Raw genomic sequence first — 20,969 nt, 5'->3', positions numbered from 1 at the left:
TTGTCACTTCTACTCAACATAGACTGGAAATCCTAGACAGAGCAATTAGGCAATAAAGAGAAATAAATAGAATCCAAATCAGGAAAAAAAGTCAAATTTTCTCGGCAGTCCTTCCTGGTGGCTCAGCAGTTTAGCGCTGCCTTCAGCCCAGGGTGTGATCCTGGAGACCCGGGATCAAGTCCCAAGACAGGCTCCCTTCATGGAGCCTGCTTCTCCCTCTGCCTGTGTCCCTGCCTCTCTCTATCTCTGTCTCTGTGTCTCTCATGAATAAAAATAAAATCTTTAAAAAAAAAAAGTCAAATTTTCTCCGTTTGCAGGTCATATGATGTATAAAACGTTAAAGACTCCACAAAAAAATCTGTTGAAACTAATAAATGAATTCAGTAAAGTTGTAGAGTAGAAAATTCAATTGCAACAACTTAAAACAAACTGAAAAAGAAATTAAGGAAGCAACTCCATTTTCCATAGCTTTCAAAAGAGTAAAATACTTAAAAATAAACTTCACCAAGGAGTTGAAATATTTTTACACCAAAAACTACGTTACATTGATAAAAGAAAACAGAAAAAGGACAAACAAATGGAAAAATATCCTCTGTTCATTGATTAGAAGTCTTAATATAGTAAGATGTCCATGCTACCCAAAGCAATTTATAGATTAAATGCAACCCCTATCAAAAACAATGGTACTTTTTACAGAAAGGAAAAAAAAATCCTAAAATTCCTATGGAACCACAAAAGACCCAGAATAGCCAAAGCAATTGTGAGAAAGAGGAACACAGCTAGAAGCATTACACTTCCTCATTTCAAAATACATAACAAAACTACAATAATAAAAACAATATGGTACTGGCATAAAAACAAACACGTTAGACCAATGGAACAAAACAGAAAGACCAGAAAAAAAAATCCATGCATATTACAGACAACTAATCTTTGGGCATCAAAAACACACAATGGGGAAAGAATGTACAATCTCTTCAATAAATAGTGTTGGGAAAATTGGGGGCACCTAGGTGGCTCAGTTGGTTAAACTTCTGCCTTCGGCGCAGGTCATGATTCTGGAGTTCTGGGTTTGAGCCCTGTAACGAGCTCCCTGCTCAGTGGACAGTCTGCTTCTCCTTCCCCTCTGTCCCTCCCCCTGCTTGTGTTCTATCTCTCTCTCACAAGTAAATAAATAAAATCTTTAAAAAAACAGTTTTGGGAAAATTGAATAACAGCATGTCAAAGGAAGAATCTGGACCATTACACCATACATACAAATTAACGGAAAATGTATTAAAGACTTAATATAAGATCTGAAACTATAAAACTCTTGGAAGAAAACAGAGAAAAACTTATGACATTGGTCTTCCAATGATTTTATAGTTATGACACCGAAAGCACAGGCTACAAAAGCAAAAATAGACGAGTATTGAAGATTTTTTTTAAAGATTTTATTTATTTATTCATGAGAGACAGAGAGAGAGAGAGAGGCAGAGACATAGGCAGAGGGAGAAAGAAGCAGGTTCCCTGCAGGGAGCCCAATGTAGGACTCGATCCCAGGGCCCTGGGATCATGACCTAAGCCAAAGGCAGACACACAACCAGAGCCACCCAGACATCCCAAGTATTGAGGATTTTTGCACCTATGTTATTGAGAGATATTGTTCTGTAGTTTTCTTGTAATGCCTTCATCTGTTTTTGTTGTTAGGGTAATGCTGACCTCCTAGAATGAGTTAAGTATTACCTCTGAAAGAGATTGTGGAAAACTGGTATAATTTATTCCTTAAATGTTTGATGAAATTCCAGTGAACCACCTGGGCCCATTGTTTTAGAAGGTTATTAATTATTTCTTTAATAGATATAGGCTTATTCAGATTGTCTATTTCTTCCTCTGTAAGTTTTGGCAGATTGTGTCTTTCAAAGAATTGGCCCATTTATCTCATCTAGGTTATCAAAGTCATGGGCACAGAGTTGTTTATAGTATTCCTTTATTATCCTTTTACTATTCATGGGGTCTGTAGTGATGTGTCCTCTTTCATTGCTGATATTAATAATTTGTGTTAGCTGAGCCAGAGGCTTATTGATTTTATTGATCTTTTCAGAGAACCAGCTTTTGGTTTCATTAGTTTTCTCTATTGGCTTCTTTCTCTATTGGCTCTATTGGCTTCTAAAAAATTTCATTGTTTTTTATTTCATTGATTACTGCTCTAATTTTTATTTCTTTCCTTCTGCTTACTTTGAGTTTAATTTGTTCTTCTTTTTCTAGTTTCCTAATGTAGAAGCTTAGATGACTGATTTTAGATCTTTCTTCTTTTCTAATATTGCATTCAATGCTATATGTTCTCTCTTAAGCTCTGCTTTTGCTGCATCCCACAGAATTTGATGTTGTATTTTCATTTCATTTAGTTCAAAGTATTGTTAAATTTCTCTTGTGATTACTTCTTTGACCCATATATCTGTAGAAGTGTGCTGTTTAATCTCCAAGTATTTGGGGATTTTCCAGTTATCTTTTTGTTCCTGGTTTCTAGCTTAGTTCAATCGTGTTAATATGTATTCTGCTGTTTTTGGATGAAGTAGCGTATAGATGTTCGTTATATCCAGTTGAATGATGGTATTATTGAGTTCAACTATGTCCTTACTGATTTTCTGCCTGCTGTATTTGTCCATCTCTCTTCAACAGAGAGCTGCTGAAGTCTCCAATATAAGAGTTGATTCATCTATTTTTCCTTGCAGTTCCAGCAAGTGTTGCCTTAAGTACTTTGACACTCTTGTTATATGAACACACATTAAAGATTACTATGTCTTCTTGGAGAACTGACTCCTTTATCATTATATGATGTCCTTTATTCCTGATAACTGCCCTTGCTGTAAAGTCTGCTCCATCTGAAATTAATATAACTGTTCCCACTTTTGATTAGTGTTAACGTGGCATATCTTTCTCCATTCATTTACTCTTAAACCTATATGTGCCTTTATATTTAACATGGGTTTCTTATAGACAACATACAGTTGGGTCTTGTTTTTTGATCCTGCCTGACAATCTCTTTCTTTAAATTGGTGCACTTAAACCATTGACATTCAAACTGATTACTGATATAGTTGAATTGATACTTGTTTATTACTGTTTTCCATTTGTTGCCTTTTTGTTATTATTTTTGTCTTTCAATTTTCTGCTTTTGTTATTTTAATTGAGCACTTTATCTCCTTTCTTAGTATATCAATTGTATTTTTTTCACTTTTTTGAGTAGTTGGTCTAGATTTCCAATATACATTTACAGCCAACCCAAATCCACTTTCAAATAACACTATACCATTTCATTGGTAGTATAATTTACAATAACAAAATAATTCTAATTCCTCCTTTCCCTCTTTTGTATCATTGCTGTCATTCTTTTTCACTTATACATAGGCATATGAATATATATATACACACATGTATAAGAATATATATACACATATATGAATATATATGCATAAGCATACATAATTAAATAAGTGTTTCTATTATTATTTTGAACAAACTGTTATCCATTAGAACAATTAAGAATAAGAAATAAAAGTTTTTTCACTTTCATTAATTCCTTTTTCAACACTTTTCCTTTATGTATATCCAAGTTTCTGACCTACAGCACTTTCCTTTTTTCTAAAGAACTTCTTTTAACATTTCTTGCAAGGCACATCTACTGACAACAAATACCCTTAATTTTTGTTTGTCTAAGAAAGTCTGTATTTTGAAGGGTAATTTTGCAGGGTTTTGAAGGGTAATTTTGCAGGGCACAGAATTCTAGGTTGGTGGCTTTCTTTCTCTCAAAACTTTAAATGTGTCACTCCACTCTGTTCTTCTTTGTATGGTTTCTGAAGAGAAATTGGATGTAATTCTTACCTTTGCTCCTCTGTTGGTAAAGTGTTTTTTCTTCTCTGACTTCTTTGAGGATTTTCTTTTCTATCTTTGATAATCTGTAGTTTGAAAATGATATGCTTAGATGCAGTTTTTCAGTCATTTTTCTATTTGGTATTCTCTAGGCTTCCTGGATCTGTGGTTTGGTGTTTGAAATTAATTTTAGAGAAATTCTCAGTCATTATTGTCTCAAATATTTCTTCTCTTCCTTTCTCTCTTCTGCTTCTGGTATACTCATTACACAAATGTGAACACCCTTTGTGGTTGTCCCACAGTTCTTGAATATTCTGTTCTATTTTTATCAATCTTTTTTCTTTCCAGTTTTACAGGTTTCTGTTGAGATATCCTCAAGTTCAGAGATTCTTTAGCCTATATATGTAGTCTCCTAATAAGTCCATCAAGGGCATTTTTCATTTCTGTTGTAGTGGTTTTGTCTCTAGATTTTAAAAATTCTTTCTTAGAATTTCATCAATCTGCATACATTGCCCATCTTCTCTTGCATGCTATCAACTGTATCCATTACAGCCCTTAGGATATTTATCATTGTTGTTTGAAATTCCTAGTTGACAATTCTAAAACCCTTGCCATATCAGTGTCTAGTTTTAATGTTTGCTCTATCTCTTTGAACTGGTTTATGGTGTGTGTTTGTTTGTTTGTTTGTTTGACTTTTGGCTTGGAGAGTTCTATGTTGCCTTTTTTCCCTTCCTTTTAGTGTGTCTTGTAACTTTTTCTTGATAGCCAGACATGATGTACTGAGTAAAAGAAACTGCTATAAATAGCCCTTTAGTAATGTGGTGGTAAGGTATGGGAAGAGAGGAAGCATTCTATATACTACTATGATTAGGTCTCAGTCTTTTAATGAGCCTATGCCTCTGGTTAATGAGCTTCACACATGCTTCTCAGCTTCTGACACCTCCTGCTCCCACTTAGGTGGGACAAGATTTCAAGAGTGGGCTGGAGCTGGGTATTTCATTTTTCCTACATAGAAAGCTAGAAAGTTGCATTTGGGCATTTATCTTCCTTCTGGTCAGTTAGGGTCTGAAAAAGCCCCAGCAGGTCAGGCTCATGTTAAAGAGTTTCTTCTGAGGGCAGACTTTGTTAAAAAGAGTGCTCTGGCATATTTCAAAATATTCCTTTTCCCCTGCCCCCATCATAAGCATTAGGAGATTTTTCTCCAATATTCTCTGTAAGGATATAGTAGAGCTCTTGGAGGTAAAATTCACAAAAGTGTGGGGGACTCCAACAATTTGTTGATTATGGTTCAGGTTCCCTACCTTGCTACTGTTTCCTATAAAAATGTGTGCGTATGGGTCTCTGTTCCAGTAAATCACAGTTCTTTGTAGTCATCTGTCTCTCCAATTCTGAAAAGTCAGGGCCCTGTGACTTCACTTATTTTATGGATCTAAAAAGAATTGTTGAAGTTTGTCCAGCTTTTTACTTGCCATTAGGAGAGAATGAAGACTTCCAAGCTTCTTACATCCTGGACCAGAAACCCCAATAGTGTCTTTGCAGTCCTCATCTGATTTGATATCATGAACTAATCCCAATTCTGCTCTCTTGGTTTTCAGGATTCTACATTGGTGGTTGTCCTCCCATTGCCCTGTCTATCCCTGCCCAGTTTTCATAATAAGCACTTTCTCTCCTTAAACTGGCATTGTTTTCTTTCTTACCCTCTAGTTAGAAACTTTCATGTCTCTGGGTGAAAATATAATTCAAAAATTGTCATTCTTAAAATGGCAAATGATAAATGACCCCAAAAGATTAATTGTTGGTGTTTTTGCTTGTACATTATTGGGGAACTAAATATAGCCCCATATTGTAAAGAAATAGTTGGTCCCAGCTGCAATAAGAAATCAGAGATTTCTAGGACTTTCCTATAATACCAATTAAAAAACAAAACAACCAATGACAACACTACTCCCCTCCTACATGTTCTAATGTGACCCTCTAGTTTTTAAAATTGTAGCTGCCTGGGCTTTCATAGTCTTGCTGAAAAATCAAACAGTCCAGATTTTCTGCTCCTACAGATGAGCCCTGGCCAAGCAGACCAGTGTAATTCACACTGCCTCTGATAAATCCATCTTACTCTTTTTGTTTTAATGTAACTGCAATGCCAATACCACAAGATTCTCCAATAATAAAAACATTGCACATTTTCCAATCAGTTACTGAGCATAAAAATTTCTACTTTCTAGGCATTTGCCTAAAAAGAAAAAAGGAAAAAAAAAAAAAGAAAAAGAAAAAAGGAACAAAATTGATTTAGGTAGAAAAGATTTTGTTAATGTTTCTGGATGTGTGACATGACAAAACCTTTTAAGAATACTGAACTTCACACTTTTCTATACATTCTCCAGTTTAATAGATGTACAAGAAGATTTGCTTCATGTTAATTTAGTGGCTTTGAGTTCTGTAGACCCACTGCTGCTTACCTGTGGATATTGAGCTTAAGAAGTTGGGCTCTATGTATCAGGAAGAGACTATATATTGTATAATATACCTTCCTTACATTGACAGAGCATTGCAATTGATTTTTAGGATGTTTGTCGAGACGTAAAATTGGTTAAAGTGAAAAAGAAAGAGATAAGCTTTAGTTTTTTGCAAATTTCCCTTATCTGAAAAACTTCGTTTACCACTAGTACAGGATAAATGATTCTACTTGATATGAGGCCAAAAAAATGAACAGAAATCAGGGGTAAAACATGGGGTATATTTATCTGTAACTTTGACTTTTAGCTTTATTTTCCCTGCAGCTGTAGAGCTTCACTGATTAATTTGGTAACTTGAGTATGGTAGAAAGCTCAGGATACAACCTTTTTCAATGAATAATTTTCTTTGTGGAAAATTCATTTGAGTTCTGATGCAGGACCATGATTCTGACCATGACAATATCACCCACTTCTGTTCTTTATTTGGCCTTTGGAAAATCCAATCCTTGGAAATAATAGATGTGTACTTCCAAAGAGGTTTCATATTTTTTTCTGTGTTACTCTGTAGAAAAGCTTTTATCTGAAAACAGGTAATGACTGGGGGAAGGAATCTTTGACAAGGGAATGTTCAAACTGGCAGTTATTTTTAAGAGTTTGAGATATTTAAAAATCTTTAATTATATGTAAGCCATGACTATACACTAAGTAAAATAATTAATAAATATATTACCTATCTGGCCATTAACCTATTTATTCTTGAAGCCAATTTCTTTCTTAGTTAAGAGGTCTCTTTAATTGCAAGCATCTGGTAACTAAGGTAACTGCTTATTAATTAATACATGCTTAATAAATTTTGTCTTTACTTGCATGAATGAAGTACATCTTAACAACCTTATATTTCATTGCAGAAAGCTTGAGTCTTCAATATTTCCATTTTTCCACGGGGATAATCACTGATCACAAAAACATGATAATGAATGGGCTGGAACTGATAAGTTCCTCCTGTGAATGGTCATGTGAGAGAACAAAACAAATCTTTAATGGAACTGTGTGTTGTCATGTTGTGGCTTGTGAATTATGAATTAGCAAGTTTATCTCTAGGTAATAAGTAGCAAATCTTAAAGAGTAGTTTCAGTTCTAACTTATAGTTGAACCGCCTTGCAGTGGACCTGTTGCCCTGTGGCATCATCACCAGGGTGATCATCCAGAGGCATCAACTACTCACTTAACCCTGTTTGGATCCAGCACAGTTGCTATGGATTCAGATCATCACAAAACAATTTTAGAATGATTCTGTTGCTGCAAGTGAAGGTAATGCTTCTTTTCTGGCACTTCCTCAGTGCCAGGATTTCTTCCCTGAGACCAATTTTACAATAAGCTAAGAAACAAATCCTGGAAAGAGCTCCAGTTTGGGGTTCAGAAGACCCGAGTCAAAGTCTCCTCTTTATGAAGTATGTGACCTTGAGCAAGTCATTCAACCTCCTCTGGCTCCTCTTTGTGTACAAAATGGGTGAGTAGTAGAGATGGAAATAACACACAGGGTGTTTGGAGGAAGAGGTGACACAACAGACACAGATGTATTAAATAGACTGTTAAATGTTGAACATGTGTTAAAGCTGTTTCTTCTTGACTTGCCATTTTAACACCCCCCCCCAAAAGTAACAATAGAAAGGAAAAGAATCAATAATAGGAAGGTTGCAAGTATCTTAATTTTCCAAGTATCCTTATTTTTAATAGCTCATCTCCAGATCCATTTAAAATACTGAGTCCCCAGTCACATTATTTTCCTAGATCCCTGGCAATATTCATTAGTGTTTTTAGTTATAGAAGGTCTGGAATCAGGATTCTAACTTGAATTTCTCTTTATTTCCTATCTTCTTTCTGCTTCCCTGCCTTTTAGGTGGCTGTCACAGCTGACCAAGCTCCCGGCTTGACGTGATCTTATATTCTGGGCTGTGATTGTGACTCTCGTTGTCTAAGGGGGAAGGGGGAACTCCATAAGCAGGTAGAGGGCTTCATGTTTCTTCTGGGTAGGCTTTCCTTTAGGGACTATGGTTAAGTTCATGCACAACTGTTAGATCAGTCACTTCAGGTAAGAGTACACCATGGAGGTTCTGCTGTGTTCTTGCTGTCATTGTTCTCACCTTCTGCCTGTCTAGCAGTGACTTCTCTTTGAAGACAGCATAAAACAAACAGTTGGCAAACGTGCTGTTGGAGAATGGAATTCCATATAATTCATAAAACTAGCAAATGAATGATCAAATGTGCTTTGCTATGACTCACAGTAATTGATGTGAGAACACATAGAAACAGCAAAGAAAGAAAGAAACTCAGGCTTCAGACTCCAGCTAGTGACAGTTTACACTGCCACAGGATCTGAGTTCTGGGTGTTCTAAGGATAAATGAAGTGGAAGGAGCCTGAGGAACCCACACGCTGGAGCCTTATTGTGCCCTTCTAATTTGCTACTAGTTCTATGGAAACCATTTAATCATACTAGCTCCAAACCACTCTTTAAATGAACAAGAAACCATGGAAAAGAGCTATGGGATTCCTTCTTCCGTTTCTGGGGATGAACAAGGTATTTCATCTAAGTTTCTTCACTTTTCAACCTAAGGAAAGTAATTACTCACTCTTAGAATATGGCATGTAATCTTTGAACATACATATATGTTGCTTTTATATCTACTCTGTAAGCTTATTCTATCTTATGCTGCTTCAGGGAAGACTCATATCTAATTGAGGATTTATAGCTGCAACAGCATGACGATGTATTCAGTGACTTACCTACTCATTCATGCAAACATTTCTGGGGTTTATAAATCTTGACTGAAAACCTGCTCTGTAGCAAGGCCTTTGGGGAGGTTCTGGGAGGGGTGCAGAAGTGATGAAGTCAGCCCCCTAAGAAGGAGTTTAAAATCCCCTGGGCCCGTAGACATATGAAAAGATGTTCAACTTATAAGAGAAAAGCAAATTAGAGCTGCATGAAGATTTCACTAATGGAGCAGAAAAGCCCCCAAAGTGATAACCATTGTGTTTGCAAGGCTGTGGGAAAGCAGGCGATCCCAGGTATTGCTGGTGAGAATGCAAATCAGTACAACTCCCTGAAGAGGGCAATTTACAAATCTCCATTAAAACTATAAATATATGTGGACTTTGATGCAATGAGCCCATTTGTGGAAATTTATTCTGTGGATATACACACACATACAAAATGGTATAAGGGCAAGTTATCTTTTGCAGCACCATATACAATATCAAAAGGATGTTAGAAAACACATCCATCAACACAGTTCTGGTTCTCCACATAATGTAAGACGATGCAGCTGACAAGAAGAATGATATGCCAAAATCGTTAAGATCAATTCTTAAGCGAAGAAAGAAAAAGATCAATTCTTAAGGGAAAAAAGCAAAATCCAAGGGAGATTAAATAGGCTATATTATCTTTTGTATAAAAAAGAAGAAAGATTAGAACATACTTTAATATTTGCCTGGATTTGCATAAAGAGACTCTGGAAACATACATAAGGAAGCCATGAAAGTGGTTCAGGGTGATGATGTTGTGGGGTGGGGCAGGTGCCAGGTGGGAATGAGACCAATTGGGACAAAGGCGGGAGCAAACTCCTTCCTTCACTGTACACCTCTTTATATTGTTTGGGTTTAAGAGCCATGTGGATGTATTACCTCTTCAAAAAATAAAATAAGTATGTTTTTACAATTTTTTAGGAAAGACACACACATGTTCCAAGAATATGTACAATGCACACTGCTGCCTTACTTTCTAATTAAATGTAAAACTCCTTGAGGGATGAATCACATAAGAGCCTTTTAAGCTAATCTCTTAGTGTTTCCCTCTCCAATTTCTGTTATAAACCCTTGCCAGATTAATCTTCCCAAATACCCCTTTAGACAGATTGCCAGAAACGTTTCCTTATGGTCTCTGCATCAAATTCAAACATCTCTTTTTGACTTTTTAGGGCTTTCCACAAACCCACCCACCCTCCCAACTGATGCAATCTAATGTCCACTGTTAAGACTCCCAACAAGAACCTTGGGCTCCCATCAGGCTGAGTTTGCCATTTTTCTTGAGCATTTCTATCCCTGTGCCTTTCCTTGAGCTATTTATGTCTGGGGGTGCCTTCCACCCTGCCCTCTGCCTATCCTGAGCCCCAGTGTCTTCCAAGGCCCCTCCCTTCCCTAAAGACTGTGCTTCGAATCCATACTGATCTATTCCTTGTGACCTCCAAGATACTTACCATCAGTATTTCATGCTTAACTCTGATTCCATGGTGAGATTGTTAGGTCCTTAAAGTCAATGGGACCTACAATGGGATACTACCTCCCCTCCCCCCCAACACACACACACACAGACCCTGGAACCCTTGGCAGGCAGCACTATCAATCACACGCATCTCCAGCTTTCTGGGCCCCACCAAGAATAGCCATCCACATCACAGCTATAAGGACTGGCCAGACCCCAACCCAACCCTCACTTGCTGTTTAAGATAGGGGTCTAGAGATCCTGAGTCCTGAGCCAAATTCTCCAGTGTTCTATTAACTGTTACTTGCATACCAGGTACCGTATCTTGAGATCAAACTGAAATCCAGACATTACTGGTAGTGTCTGCTGAACTGGAGGGTGGTCCCATGAGGAGCATGTTTGCTTGTCAGTCCCCACACCACTACCACCAGATAAGGGAAAAGGGAAGAAGGCATTTGAGGCAAGAGAGAAGAGGGTGCAGTGTCTGTTCCCAATCCCTCTGAGCCTCACGTCTGAGCACTACAGAGTGAGAGACAGCAGGTCAGACCTGAAAGGTCACTTCCAAGAGGATGCCAGGAACCACAATATACTATTCCAGGTCTGTGAGCGAGCCATCTATTCATGCCAGTGTGGCTCTGGCACAGTGAGAGGTGGAGAGAAGGTAAGGAAGCTCTGACATTTTTTTGAGTTTTACAGCTTTGAGGAGTGCTAGAAGTAAGAGCCTGACCAGGGTAACTCTGGCAAGGGCAGGACAACAAGTGACTTCTCAGGCCATGGATGTCAGGGAGGGGACCACTGTGGAATTACAAGAAATAGCAGTTCTTGAACAAAGTAAGATACCCACAAGGGCTGTCAGAAATCTCTGGGTGGTGAAGGGATTCTGGTTTCTTCCCTTGCTCCCTCTCTCTCTCTTCCTTCCTTCCCTTGCTTCCTCCCTCCCACCTGCCCTCCTTTTCTCCTTCCCTCCCTCCCTTCCTCCCTCCCTCCCTCCCTCCCTCCCTCCCTCCCTCCCTCCCACCCTTCTTCTCTCCCTTCCTCCCTCCCTCTTCCCTCCTACCCTTCTTCTCTCCCTCCCTTCTCCCTCCCCCCCTTTTCCTTCCTTCCTTTTGATAAATAGAAAATTAAGGATAATCAAAGTAACAAATTACCTAAAACCTTGATTTTAGTTAACAGTCTCATTCTTCCACTCCTTCCCTCTGCCCTTCTACAAGAGAAATTATGAGTGATTCATAAAATAGTCAACAGAGTTGACGTATTTTTCTCCTTTCTCTCTGGCTCTCTACTCTTTGGGGTGGGGGAGAAATAAATGGGGCTGAATCGGCAAAATATAGTCTGAAGGAGAAGGAAATAGGAAAGTATTCGGCTAGTACACAAACTGAGTGAATAGTCTAGAGTCGAAGAATGCCCACAAGCCTTTCTTGTGTGCACCAAGGTCCTCTCCCTCCAACGGCTGTTTTCCTGAAGCTCCTTCCTCCATCTTTGCCACATACAACCCCCAACCCAGTTCCACATCTGATTTCTGCAGCCGAGTTTATGAGGAAACAGTGATTTTTAAAAAGATTTCCCACCTGCCACATCACATTATGAGTCATCACACTGGGGTGTACCTCTGGCCGACGTGCCAAGTTTTCTCTGCTAGCATTTCAAAAGGCAGTCTTTCACTCATGATAACAATTTGAAATCCACGGATACAGAGCAGGTTTTAAACTCATGCATTTCAAGCATCTGAAAGAGATCTAAGGTTTGACCCCAACATTAAGGGCACGGCACTGAAATGTTTCGCTGCTCTTCCAGGCCTTTATCCAGGACTCAGAAGGAAAACTCGAGCACTGCGGCTGTAATATCCAGGATATTAGCCCTAAGAGAAAAAGGAAATGGAAAAAAAGCCTACCAGCATTGCAAGATCAATAAATGAAATGAGACAGGCTCTGACGGAAGACAAGGTATTTAAAAGTGACATTTCATGGTGACTAGTTGTTCTATTCATTCCAGAAACATTTATTGAATTCTGACCGAGGGCCAGGAACCAGGGATAAAAACATGAATCAGTCATATTCCATGCTCTTCAATTCACTGTGTGGGGGAGGCCCACACGCGTGTAAACAGGGGTTTCAGTGCAGTGTGACACACGATAATGAGGAGGAGGGCGTGGAGCGAGGGGAACACTTTGAAAAGGACTTACTGCTGCCAAAATTTATTCTGTGCTTATTATACACCACTCTACACGTGCACCTGTGCATTTCTACTTTATCTCCCTAGTGTGTTGCAGGGATCACGCTTTCAACTCACTCATTTTGTTTACAGGGTCTGCTCTACAGCAGATGCTTGATAATTATTTAATTAGGTCCGCAATTATTTATTGAGCAGCTGGTACCTGGTGTAAGACAAGAAGTCGAGGAGGCTTACTATGATGAATACGTTCATCCCCACATGCAGTGAAAATGGAAGGCGCGATGTGATAAAGGATCATAAAAGCAATGCAAACAGAAGTGCTGTGGGAATGCATGGCTGGTGGCGATCTGTCTGCGAGGATGAAGGTATGAGTTGTGGGAAAGAGCAAAGAGCAGTATGGACAGGAACCAGTGGAAACAAAGTGTGGTGGGAGGTGGAGGGACAGAAGCGGGAAGTGCGGACAGGCCCATGACCTGTGGAGGACTTTGAACTTTATTTTCCAGGCAACAAAAAGTCTATGGTTGATTGATTGACAGAAGTGATAAATTTCAGGAGCCCCAGATGTGTGCGAAGCTGGCAGTATAACTGGAGTAAACCAATTACTGAGAGCCACCTGGACCGTGAACGTTGGTGGGCTTGCTCCATGCATTAGGCGACATCCCCTCTCCTTCAGACTGGGCCTTTCTATGTAAAGGTAACACTATTCCTTCATTCACAGGCCAGGCCATAGGGCAGTCGGGTGGCTCAGGTGGTCAGCCTGCCATTGTGACTGGCCTCATTTCTGCCCCTCCTCAGTCTCCTGTCTGCCTCCCCGAGGGAAGCCACTCTTGCCAAGTCCACACAATGTGTCCCCTGGACCCCTTTCTCTGGCCCCTTTTCTCCACTCTGACCACTCCCTTTACCAGCTTCTCTCTTCCCGGCAATTCACTGTCACCCTTCACCCACGGGGTTTTATTTACCCTTGGCCTAAAGATTTCCCCATTTTGCAGATGAGGAAATTAAATCTTTGTGAGGTGATGCAACTTGCCCACTGTCACACTGCCAGTAAGTATGGTTAGTAGAAAGGGACCTGCAATGGTGCCCCCAGGGCTGGGACACTGGGTTATTTTCTAGCAGTGACACTAATACAGTCTACACAGAGTGGGTGAGATTAACTACCTGCACAGTTACTTCATAGATAGGATGTCTCCAAAACTTAAGAAAGGAAAGCTCTAGAAACTTAAGGTATGATGAAATGTGAAAATACTTACAGGTCTCCTAATCAAAGAGATCATCTCCGATATTTTATCTAAAATCACTGTCTCCATCCTCCCCAACTCTCAGTGCTCTGACTGATTTTCTTCAAAGCACCAATGGCATCTTTGCTTACGTGGTCACTAACTGTCGCACTTAGTTGAATACGAGTCCCTTTAAGGCTGGAATCTTGTATCTTAGCCACACTCTAATCTCTGGCACTCAGAACAGGGCTTGGCGCACAGTAAGCAATGGATTAATACAACCAATAGTTTCAGGATTCTCCAGGAAGAGCTTGAAAAAGCACCACCCGCACTCCCACCTCTCAGTGGGGGATTCTGATCTCTGTCCCCTTGGTTCATCAGCTTGTGGAGAGCAGCTATCACAAAAGGTGTGTGCTGTCCCCTCAGGTATGTCGGACCATAACAAAGGGGCAAGCCACTGATGAGTAGCCTGAACAAGGATATGGACACATTTTTAGAAAGAATGCCCCACACAAGAAAGAACAGTAAAAGGGATCCCTGGGTGGCGCAGCGGTTTGGCGCCTGCCTTTGGCTCAGGGCGTGATCCTGGAGACCTGGGATCAAATCCCACGTCAGGCTCCCGGTGCATGGAGCCTGCTTCTCCCTCTGCCTGTGTCTCTGCCTCTCTCTCTCTCTCTGTGACTGTCATAAATAATAAAATGTGAAAGAACAGTAAAAGAAAGAGTGAATGCTTATATAGCACTTTGCTCCTTTCACCCTGCCCTGCCAGCCTCATGAACACCTTCTATTCACACTTTCAGGACTCAACAGAGATGCCCTCCTTCTCCCAGAAGCTTCCCTTGACTCTCTGGGTCTGGGTGAGGTCTCCTTCCTGTGTATCTGAAGCTGACTACTATCCCTGCCTGTTTCCTGGGTGGTGGGCTCCAAGAGCCTAGGGACTATATCCAGTCCCTATAACTTATGTTAATATCTTACTTAACTAGGACTCCCTAAAACCTGACATAATCCTCGGCACTGCTTGGCATTTTGTAAATAACTGTCATATAAGCAAATACCTGTTCAACCATGTACATATTCCTACTGGAGGGACATTGTTCCGACTGGCTATTCCCTAACCAAACACTAGAATTCTGTCTTGGTTGGTAAAGGTAAACAATATCGTTAATTCTTGTCACTTGACATTTTGTGATTTATAGCCCTATCTATGTGGGTTTAGTTTACATGAGTAAGTCCCCATTAATTTCATAAACTCTAATGTCTTGATTGCATCCATCTGATGCTCTACTCTGATAGTCTTACTTTGCTCCCTGACATCAATTTTAAGTGCCCAGGCCAGTATCTGAAATCTGAGGTTTTTGGCCATTAATTATTCGGATTTCTTTTGCAGGATTTTTGTTTCCTTTTTGAGGCTCAGCTTTGTTTTTTCCTAAGGAAAGCTATTAACAATTTCCCAAATTGTTTTTGTTCAAAATCACATGAACTGGTGTTCATTGAATACATCTGTTAGTTTAAAAAAAAAAATCAGGGGGTAGACATGGCAATGGACTTGAGAGAAATCCCAGCTGGAACTGACGTCTGCACAGACATGTGTAATTACTGTTATCATTAAAAATAACCTGAGATTATTTCTTACTTGTTGCCAGGATAGAAAATGAGCAATATTAGCAGCTGAGCAAAAACCTCCAACAGGAAAAGTGAAGAACAAAAAGGGATGATGACCATGACCAGGGCAATAGTATTTCAATGCCTTCAAGTGGCCACACTGTTACAGGATGGAGCATTGCCCTCACTGACTGGCTTCATCAAACCAAGAAAAAAGCTGCCAGGGAGAGCCACCTGAGGAGGGGACGGAAGGATAAAGGTCTTACAAATGAGCAAACCAAACCTTACAAAACTACTTACAAGAAACCTAGAGGCACTACGGCTTTATATTGTTATCAGTCTTTTCCAAAGGAAAAATTAAGGTCTTCTTTAGAGCAGGAACAGACTCCAGGGAACGACCCAGAAAGCAGAAGGCGGAAAATACATTCAGAAATGAACTACTGGTGGTGTATGTGACCCGTGACATTTTTGTTCTTTTTATCCTCTGGCCACATTTCACTCTTGGATATATGTAACTGTTCTTACTAAATTAAATGGAAGTTAAATGTGCATGCTCAAAGGACAAATTTGGCCTGAAGTATCTCTCCAAAGATATTAATAAAACAGGAGAAGTGAACGTGATTGTTGGGCCATCAGAGTTCTTGTTTCAGATGAGAAATGCCAGGACAGAGAGGAAGCATTGTGCTATGTTCTCCTCTGGAGAGGCTCCATCTCTGCATTCCCTAATGTCAGTGGGTTCTAACACTTAAATGTGTCCACAGAAGCATCATGGATTCCAAGTAAACCTTCTGATCCCCTGCAGCAGCAGGCTTCTAGACAATGTGAAAGCAGAAAGCCTTGTGAGGTTGTACAACTAGGGAAAATAGAAGCTTTTTTTCTAAAGGAGGAGAAGTGAGTCATCATACCTTTCTTGATGAGAGAAGTAGGGATGTTACATAAGAAAAAGTATAGGTTTGAGAATCTAAACAAGTAGTTTTTGAGTCTGGTGTCTGTTACTGATAACCTGCTTGACTTTGTGCATGCAGCAAGTGACTTTGCTGTGCTAAGCTTTGTCATCTCTAACATAAAACGGTTGCTTGAGAGGATAAATAATATATCTTTAGTTCTAATATTCTGAGACTTTATGAGATCTAAAATTACCTATAAAAGTGTTCTACTTTTTCTAGTAATTAAAGGAAATGATACAAGTTATAAAGGGAGGAAAAAAGAAGTTAAAACAATATCTGAGAAGATTCTGACAATACTCAGGAAAAAAAACATACTGAATAATAGAAATAATAATAACATGAGTAATAATAATAATAATATTTTATTTAGCAAATACCTGGCTGTATGCCAGGCACTTTGCATTTACCATCCCTAGCCCTCACTATATTCTATACCTTAGGTGTGGTGGATTGTATTTTTCCAAAGATGGACACAATGCTATCTTCCATCCCACGTGGAATTTTGTCCCTATGTCATCAAAAGGTAGAGTCTAAGTTCTTTGTCTTTGAATCCGGATACTTGTGACTCATTTATAACAAACAGGATGAGCAGAAGTAATTCTGGATGGCTCCTGGGTCTAGATCATACAAAGCAATGCAGCTTCTGGCTTGTTAGATAGAATTCTCACTCTAGAAGACTCTAGCTGCTAAACAAGCAATCTGGATGCTTATATGCTGGGGGCTGTCATGTTAGGAGAAAGCCCATGCAGAGACCACAATGGAGAGGTCCTGAGACAATGGGAAGAGGGGCCCAGACAGCTCTCAACTTCTTCAGCATCTTTTTCCGCCACTGTTCTAGCTCTAGCTACCATCTGACCACAACCATGTGAGAAGCCCTAAACCAGAACGACTCAGTCAAGCCCTTACCAAAGTCCTGAACCAGAGAAATTAAGGGATAATAAAATGATTGTTGCCTTAAGTCACTAAGCTTGGAGTGGCAGCAAATAGCTAACTAGTAGATTTTGGTAACGTTGCTACCTGAAATTAGGGCATTGCTGTAAACAAAAGCCTGTAACATGTGGCATTGGCTTTGGGTCTAGACAGCAGTAGGAAGCCAGAAAGGACTTGAAGAGTCTGTTAGTGAAAGTCTACGGAGTTTTTTGTTTTGTTTTAACATTTTATTTATTTATTCATGAGAAACACAGAGAGAGGCAGAGACACAGGCAGAAGCAGGCTCCATGCAGGGAGCCTGATGTGGGACTGGACCCTGGGTCTCCAGGATCCCGCCCAGGCTGAAGGGGGTGCTAAACCGCTGAGCTACCCAGGCTGCCCACCTATGGAGTTTTAAAGAGAGTGTTAGCAGAAGCCTTGAGGAAGCTATTGATGAGGGCTTCCCAGGTATTGAGAGAGATATTATTTGAGCTGGAGAAATATAGACTCATGTAGTGGGGGAAGTTTTGCAAAATTGTCACCAGCAATAATGTGGTAAGTAGTTGTACCTAATGAATTCAATGACTTAGCTAGGGAGAGTTCTAGGAAGAGTGATAAGGGTGCTTCCTGATTTCTTTAAGCTGCCCATAATATATATATACATATTTAAAGATTTTTATTTATTCATGAGACAGAGCGAGTGAGCACACACACACATAAGCAGGGGGAGGGGCAGAGGGAGAGGAAGAAGCAGGCTCCCCACTGAGCAGAGAGCCCAAAAGGGGGCTGGATTCCAGGACCCTGGGATCATGATCTGAGCTGAACACTTAACTGAGACACCCAGGCACCCCTAGCTGCCTCTATTAAAATATTAGATATTGATATTAAATGAGAGAGTAGAAAAATGAAATAAAGAACAAGGTCCAGAAAAATCTTTTCAGCCAGCAAAGTGTTCTTAAGGAATGGCTTCCTGGAAAAGATGACATCCAGAGTGGGATGGTAAGATCCTTTGTCAAGATCTCATAAAGATCAGGGTGCCTGAGTGGCTCAGTTGTTTGGCACCTGACTCTTGGTTTTGGCTTAGGTCATGATCTCAGGGTGGTATGATCAAGCCCCCATTTGGGCCCAGACTCAGTAGGGAGTCTGCTTCTCTCCCTCTGTCCCTAGACCCACTCCATACCTCCTCTCTTGCATGCACTCTCTCTCCCCAAAACAAATAAATAAATCTTTAAAAAAAGACCTCCTAAAGATCTAGAGTGGTATTTCTTTGACCCTCTTAGACAGACAAAAGTTCTCCTAAGGATTTTAAGAGCATGTCTCATAGATCCTTATTGTTAAATAATAGAGCTTCTAATGATTTTAAGGGTATCATCCCACAGCAGCCTCACAGGGAGCCCAATGTAGAGAAGGACTCATCTTTGAAGAGATTCATGGGTGTGGGTTTTTTCTAACAGAGTAGATTATATACATTGGTATGCAGGTAGGCCATAAAGCTTTTAAGGAAGTTGTATTAGTTTGGCTTGAAGTGGACAGAGATAGTATGAAATATAAAGAAACCTTTAGATTCTCAAATGTCTGTAGGTAGAAAGTAAGCTAAGTCACTCAGTTGTAAAAACAAAACAAACAAAAAAAGTTGCTCAATTGCAAACACAGGGCACTTCTTTGCGGGGCGGGGGGCGGGGGGTGGGAGTGGGGGGAAGGATGATCCAGAGACTAGAACCAAGGGCAGAGCCAAAAAGCTATGGAACCCAAATCCTAGGAAGTCGAATTAGGTTCTAATGAGGGATCTGAAACTATATGCCTGGTTAGACATTATAAAGGCGGAAAGGAACCCCCCTTTCTTTTAAAAGGAAATATCTTACTGAGGCGGGCACTTGACGGGATGAGCACTGGATGTTATACTATATGTTGGCAAATTGAACTCCAATAAAAAATATACAAAAAAAAAAAGGAGTATCTACTGCACTTATCTGGGTTTGTCACTAAGCTCCACATACCCATTGTATATTATATGTGAGGAGGGCAGGTAATGTGTCTCTACTGGTCTTCAGTTGGATAAGTATGGCACTCCCAGAGAGGTACCCAAGGAAGCTCTCCAGATTTAGAGCCTAGACCATGAGCCTAATGCTTGCTGCAGGCTCTTGATTTTTATAGGAAAAATTCTAGCTCAAAGTACAGAAACTATCATATTTAATATCTAGATTTCCTTTTCTCCTTGACATATAAACTATTAACTATGACTCCTTTATAACTGAAAATAAGCTCCTTTGGATCAGGAATGAAGCTTCAATTCACCTAGTATGCAGCTCAGGATCTTACATTTATTAAACATATGTTAAATGCTTGATGATAATTAAAATGGTGATGAAAGCCTTGTGCCCTTCCTTCTTCTGCAGAACCTAGGGGGATATATTTCTTCTAGCTACAGAATTCTTAGTTCAATCCTGGATGACTCAGAAACTATTTATGCAAGATAATTCTTGTATATTTTGGAATTTTAGGACTGGAAGGGATGTAAGAGATCCAATAGTTCAACCCCTTCATTTTACAGATGAGGACATTGAGGTTTTATTGGTCAGTGGGATGATTTGCCATACTGTGGTTAAGTGACTTGCCCAAGGTCACATAATTAATGACAGAGCCCAGACTAGAAATTTCTTCTGTCTTTCCATCCCTGCATTCAACTCACTTTTCTGAGAACTTTTCATTTGTGAGGCATATGTTTGATTCTCGTCTTTTTTGTTTCCCCTTGATATTCACTACATGATGTTATTAAATAGAATCAGGTAGTAGAGAGACATCCAAGCCAGTCTACTTAGTCCCCTTTTAATAGTTCTAGAAAAAGTCTGATGGGTAGAAATGTTAAAACTTGCCTTTGGCATGGTATTGCCTGTATTTGGGATTATTTAAGCCAGATAGTTTGTGTACCACCTTACCACAGATAATCAAAACCTAAGTAAATTGGCTATTTTCCAAATACAATACTTTTCTTTCTCAGATGGCCACCTTTAAGTTGTATAAACTCCATTTAATTCAAAGTTTTACAGTCATCCTTCTTACCACTGCTTTGGCCTATTCCTTGTCTGGCGTTTCTTCCCAAAACCCATCACTGCCCTTTAGCAAGATGAAGCTCAACTTGGAGCTCCTCCTGGCTTGCAGAACCTTCTTTTGATCTTTTTCTGCACAGAGCTTGGTGAGGTCTTGGCATATTTCATCAAAATTTTCTCCACCCCTGGCACGACACCTCTTATTGCACAATGCCCTACATGAGGACTACTCTGTTTCCAAGAACACTTAAGAACTTTCTTGATATTCCTAGGAAAATTTCACTAAAAAACCCACGACCCTTTTAATCCTTTAGGATTTTAAGTGTGGAATGTGGATTCTCCCATCCTTATCACTTTCTTTCTTGTCCAGAGTTTGTTATTGACTAGATACATAGTTTAAGAAAGTTAAGAGTGATATCTGATGAGTGACTCTGGGTAGTCCCTGGTATATCATTATGCACTCAAGATAATTTAATATTACTTTTAGTATAAGACTGAATACTCATTCAAT

General features: G+C 39.7%; 2 protein-coding genes across 25 annotated transcripts in view; one reads left to right on the top strand and one right to left on the bottom strand.

The window, feature by feature from the left end:
* Nucleotides 1-19,054, top strand: part of LOC144317564 (uncharacterized) — a 61,734-nt gene extending 42,680 nt beyond the window's left edge. For 3 of the 7 annotated variants that reach the window (XR_013383571.1, XR_013383570.1, XM_077904150.1), the window contains 6 exons: nt 7,470-7,815; nt 8,206-8,310; nt 12,359-12,507; nt 12,932-13,101; nt 13,289-13,430; nt 15,597-19,054. The gene's annotated coding sequence lies outside the window, so the exon portion shown is untranslated. Of the gene's footprint in view, nt 1-7,469; nt 7,816-8,205; nt 8,311-12,358; nt 12,508-12,868; nt 13,102-13,288; nt 13,431-15,596 lie in introns of all 7 variants that reach the window. The other 4 variants (XR_013383572.1, XR_013383569.1, XR_013383573.1 and 1 more) reach the window with 4 other exon arrangements.
* Nucleotides 1-20,969, bottom strand: part of KIF6 (kinesin family member 6) — a 381,228-nt gene that overhangs the window by 139,826 nt on the left and 220,433 nt on the right. The gene's annotated exons all lie outside the window — the stretch shown is intronic.

The sequence above is a fragment of the Canis aureus genome, chromosome 7 (genome assembly GCF_053574225.1).
Source record: "Canis aureus isolate CA01 chromosome 7, VMU_Caureus_v.1.0, whole genome shotgun sequence".
Lineage (NCBI taxonomy): Eukaryota > Metazoa > Chordata > Mammalia > Carnivora > Canidae > Canis > Canis aureus.
The sequence above is the reverse complement of the archived record's forward strand: the minus strand, read 5'-3'. Positions and strand labels throughout refer to the sequence as shown.